The sequence below is a fragment of the Echiichthys vipera genome, assembly GCF_963691815.1.
Source record: "Echiichthys vipera genome assembly, chromosome: X".
NCBI lineage: Eukaryota > Metazoa > Chordata > Actinopteri > Perciformes > Trachinidae > Echiichthys > Echiichthys vipera.
Genome location: NC_139825.1, coordinates 4,871,563 through 4,877,610, shown reverse-complemented (window position 1 = coordinate 4,877,610; position 6,048 = coordinate 4,871,563).

Here is a 6,048-nt window from a genome sequence, read left to right as displayed (position 1 = left end):
ACATTTATAAATCATTTCGCATTTATTTCAGAGAATGAAATTACCCTTATTTGGAAATCTGCCTTTGTTCTCCCACTGTCAAAAGGAGGGGACCCCACTGTATTAAATGACTATAGGCCCATCTCCAAACTGTTTTAAATAAGGTGCTGGAATCGATTGTTAACCAACAATTGAAGGACTTTTTTATTAAGAAATAGTATTTTATCTTAAGTCTGGTTTTAGGAAAAAACATAGTATGTCAACAGCTGCTTTAAAAGTAGTTTTTAATAAGCAACACTGTGCAGCCCTTTTTGTTGACCTAGCAAAGGCCTTTGATACTGTGGATCATGCCTTATTGTTAGAAAGACTATGCAGCATTGGTTTGTCTGATCTAGTTGTCTGTTGGTTTAAAAACTATCTATCAGGCAGATCCCAGTGTGTGCGAGCAGAATGTATTACTTCTAGCTCTCTTAATGTATCAAAGGGTGTGCCCTCAGGGTTCGGTTTTTGGACCTCTATCATTACTTACTATTTATATCAATAATCTACATCATGAAGCTCTAAATCAAAATTGTCAGTAATATATTGCTCTGTGTCTACCCCAAATCAGGCTCTTTGTCAGCTCCAAACTGCTTTTAACACTGTGCAACGTAACCTGTGTAATTTAAAACTTGTTTTAAATGCTGACAAGACAAAACTCATGATGCTCACTAAAGCTAAGTCAAACCCCTCCGACCTCCCTCCTATCACCACTTTACAGGGCTCAGTGATTGACTCTGTCTCAATATAAATATCTGGGAATTATAATTGATGATTCTCTTTCTTTTAAGCCTCATATCCAGAAACTTGTGAAAAAAACTAAAGATAAAAATTAGGTTTTTACGTTGGAAACAAATCTTGCTTTTCTTTTGAAGCCAAAAAAGACGTTGCTGCAACGTTTATGTCTGTGTTGGACTACGGTTATGTTTAATCACTATAGTCTTTATTGATAAATGTTATGAACGCTTCTTCGAAATGCCTACAGCCTTTGGAAATCGTCGAACACATAGCACTGAGATTCATCACCAATTTTAAAACCCTCAAGCACCACTGCTCCTTGTATGCTCGAGTTGGATGGTTTGCCCTGTCCACCCGCAGACTCCATCATTGGCATATCTTTATTTATAAGATCATCCTCTGTGATCTTCCTTCAGACCTGCAGAAATATGTCATTCAAAAAAGCACAGGAACCCATCAGCTCCGCTCTGAGGATTTGATCTTACTATCTGTACCTAGAGTCTGTCTGGACTAAACTGGGGAAAAGGGCATTTAGTTATGCTGCGCTCTCCGCATGGAACCAGCTGCAGAAGGATCTGAAAGGAGCTGATTCTCTAAACAGATTTAAATCCCTTCTTATCAATGTTGAAACCGACTCTTCTGTCGGTACATGCTTTGTTGGATGATCTTCTGATGGTTCTCTGTTGTTTGTAACCTTTGTCTGTAATTGTGAAACTGTGTTGCTGCCTGTCTTGGCCAGGACTCTCTTGTAAAAGAGATTTTAAAGGTCAAGAAGACATTTTCCTGGTTAAATAAATAAATAAAAATTACAAACATACATTAGCTGATGAACCTACAGTGTAGGACTCGTCAACGCTCGTCAATGTCAAAAGTATAATGTTGTGCTTGTGTAGGTTCAGTGTCATCAAGATGACAACCTACAACCTTGTCAATACTGAACGTGTGTGTGAAGATTTTCATCTATTTAATTTCCTTTTAAGTTTCTATCAATGAAAGAGTGGGCTAAAAAAAAATGGTGATTGATAATATGACCCACTAATGAAAGCACTTGTACTTGCCTTTTTGCTGAATATTCCAATTATTATTATTTATTTTTTTAAACCTTTATTGGTAAATATACAGAACAAATAAACACCATTTACAATCATGCACAATCAAAGAAGCACAAAATGAGCAGCATGAGACAAACTTTTAGACATAAACAAAACCAAACAAAATCAAAAATAGGGCTGAGGACATTTAGATTAACTTAGGCAAATCAAGTAGATCACATAAGGTTTTGCTTTGTGATGAAATCTTAAAGAAGGCAGACTGGCTTCTCTGATTTGTAATCGCAAAGTGTGCATCTGTTAGAACGCACTCTGTAAAGTTACCCAAAGACTTCAGTGAATGAGGAAGCAGGAGACAGTCAATCCCTTTATGGTGCTTTATTCCAATGCTAGTAGTGTACACAGTTGTGTGTTTGTGTGATTCTGGAATAAACCAAAAACAATAATAGCCATCATTAAAACAGCTCACAATATGCTTGATCATAGCACACAATCTGAAATAATAATATAATTATCATTAGCATGAAAACATATATACATCACATACCAAAGTAATATACACGATATCACATATTAACTGACAACTAAGAGAACGGTCAGTGCCATAAATGTAACATAAATTGCCATTTAAACCATCAGAAGCAAGCAAGCTAACACTGCTAGAATATACATTGTAGCACAAAGTATGACGTCAACTAGCCGACATATGAAACAAATAAATATACAGCAATGAAAATGCACGTTTCTCTGGACGCAAAAAATGGCCCTGGCATTTTGGTCCCAGACGGCCCACCATGGTTATTTAAATGATATGTGTAAGCACATGCCATACTAGAGGATGTATGTGCACATTGTGAAGTTTCAAAAACTAAAATAAAGTGCAGCAGCCTACATGGAAGATACCTTTTTCTTGGGGGAGAGCTAAAATAAATAACACTGTAGGTTGGACACGAAATCTACTCAAAGCATTATTTGACAACAAAGGCTATAAAGGCAGTATACATAAACACCCACCCACACACACATATACACACGTATGTTTCAAGTCTGACTAAATAAAATTAATATATTAATATTATTATATATATATAATAATTTCCTAGGTTGACCATTTCTATATAAGCCTAAAATTTCCCCAGATACTGTATAGTGATGCCACGTTGATTCTCATTTCATCGGCTTCTCTGACCTCAATCCGTCCCTGCTGTGTTGCTGGGTCACGTCTCTCTCGTCATCATCATCCTCTCCATCCTTCTCCTCCTCTCCCTCCTTCTCCTCCTCCGCTACCTCTCGGACAACCATCTGTGTACTCGCTGCCGCCGCCGGGTCCGGGACTGCTGCACTCGACCCTACGACAAAAGCCGAGCTTGTGGTAGCAGCAAACATGTCGGTGATTTGGCACATTTTGCTTTGTCCTCTTTTAGCATTTCTGTTACAGTCCTGGGCCGGCCCAAAAATGCGCATTGGCCCACGGGGCATTGCTGGGTATGCCAGTTAACCAGTCCAGCCCTGTCTGCAAGCCATACGCACGTCTCACCGCCGTCAATCTCTTCTTCTCTCTCTCCCAAGCAGCTGCACTCTGACCGATAGAGGTCGATAGCACCCCTAGTGGTTGGTCATGCAGCCTTCAGAACAGCCGCCCCCAAATTTGCTCCAGCAAATTTGCAGTATTAAGTCAATCACTGTTCATTCTCTTCTGGTACAGCAGGGAGTCTGATAAGACCACTAACAGGTTGGACGTAGGTGCGGCCCTGGACTTTAACCTCTGCCCAGTGTATCAGTCCATCGGCCCCAGGGAACACCATCTCGATTTTCCCAACAGGCCACGATGCTCTAGGCAGTTGAGGATCGACGATCATCACGATAGTGTCCAGCTGAAGAAGAGATGTATCTGACTGCCACTTGGACCGGGTTTGCAATGTGGGCAGGTAGTGGCGCAGGAACCGCACCTGGTACTCCAGCTGGGCTTGGAGAGAAGGATGGAGGGTTTAGAAAGCTTCTTTTAATTCCCTATCTCCACCTCTGAAATTGGTGCCCTGGTCTGAGAAACAACTCTGCTGGTCTCCCATGACGGCCATCCGTCGAGTCCGTGTTGATGCTGGACAGCACCTCAATATGGACCGCTCTTATTGTGAGGCATTTGAGGAGCAAACCCCAGCATTTCTCATTCCGTCGGCCGACTTTAACCTGCATCGGACCAAAGCAATCAATCCTCGTAGATTAGAAGGCTGGTTGATGTAGCCTGAGCCGTGCAGGGGGTAAGTCTGCCATCTTGGGGTGGACAGGTCTGGCTCTCCAACCTGATCTGCACTAGGGTGTTTCAGGTCACGGTTGACCTGTCGGATGAGTAGCTTGATCACAGCATGTCTCGAGTCAAGCACTGACGGATGGATCACATCGTTATCCAAATCCCGGCAATGCCGCAGTCGACCTTCTACTCGTATCAGCTTGAGCGATACATCATATTCTGGAGCCAGTGTAATTAAGCAGCTGGAGGAAGGGACTTGTTTCCCAGCTGTCAGACACTGGACTTCCGCAGGGAAGCTGTATCTTTGAGTGAACTGCAGGATGCTGAGTTCCGCCTTTTTGAACTCCTCTGCTGTAGGAGTCCCTTTAACATCAGCAGCTGCCCCATGAAGGTACCCTGCAGTCGCCTTCACCAATTCACTGAGGGTGCTAAACTGCTGAGCATCAGGTAAGGAATGGTGAGTGCCAGTTACCGTGCTAACCAAGCAGGTTGTGGGCCTTTGCAGCTCTTCAGCGATGTCTTCACTCATTGGGACTGGGTGCAATGGCGACTGATCTGAACCTCTCAGCTTTTCTGCGGCGTCTTGGGCCAAAGCTGGGGTAGGGAAGCTCTGTAGCCAGTTGTCAACATAGAAGTGGCTCTCAATTGACTCACACGCTGCATCCCCTGGGTGGCTGTGATCATGTACATGTCTCTGTAGTGCGTAGATGGCGCAGCATGGGGAACAAGTTGTCCCGAGAGGGAAGGACCTGCCACTCGTATATGCCAGTTGGGAGTCCCTCTGTTGATCATGCCAGAGAAAGTGCAGCAGAGGCACGTCTTCCGGCAGCAACCTCACTTGGTGAACATTCCTTTTATGTCACAGCTAACAGCAATGGAATGTTCCCTAACCGCAGCAGGACACCCAGGAGAGATGCACCAAGATGTTTGGGCCAGATAACAGTAGTTCACTGAGGTTCTTATCCCTATAAGTGTAGGGACAGTTGAACACAATCCGATTTTTTGTTGTTGTGGGTCACCAGGTGATGAGGAAAAAACCACGACTCCATGGAAGTCTTCACCTACTCCTGACTTATTCTGGAGGCATAACCAGCTGTCTTCAGCTTCGTGATCTCTGCATGATATGCCTCTGCCTTCACCGGGTCTCTGCTGAGACGCTTCTCTGCGCTGCGTAGGCTGGGAAGTACCGCTTCCGGCTGTGCTGTGAGAATAGGTATGTTACTCACCCGTAACAGTGGGGTGGCATATCTGAGGACTCCATCCACCTCCGCTCTCCTAGTCTTTGCCTCCAGAAGTTTTATGGCCTCTTGGTCTCTTCATGACCGAGTCACCAGCTTCTCATTCCTGTACAGCAGGGTGTTCAATTGCCAGAGCTTCTCAACCTCAAGTTGAGTTGCAGGGGAGGTGGTAGACACGAACAGACACTGTTGTGGGCGGTTACACTGTTGAAGAGACTGGACTGGCACCTGTAGTGTCCAGCCAAACCTGGCCAAGACGGACAGGTTCAATAGGCGTCACCAGGTGCGGACAGTCAGAGCCTGTCAAAAGAAGTGGGTGGACGTCTGTGAACTGCTGTAGGGCGAGCTTCTTAAGGTACTTGTATTTGCGCTGAGGTCCCTTCACTGGGTAAGAGTGTTCCGCAAGACCTAGTTCCCCTGCAGTGAAGGCTCTCTCAATCGTGAATGTCTTTGTTGGCTGACTAGCTGGAGAAAGTTTGAACATCACAGATTAACCATGTAGTGTTCTCACGTCCTGCCGAACTGTTCTCAGGGTGAGGATCTCTGGAGTTCCCTGCTTCCCCTGGCACGTCTTGCATGGGACTCCACATGTTGTTTTAGTAAATAGTGATCCATGACTGTGCCTTAAAGTACACTTCAATTTAATTAACTTTAGCATTATGTTTTTCCGGAGCTGATTTTAAGCAGTTTTTATTTTCAAAACACAGAGCAAGCACTTTTATACTACTATACCATACAACCTTGTATTAAACAGTTT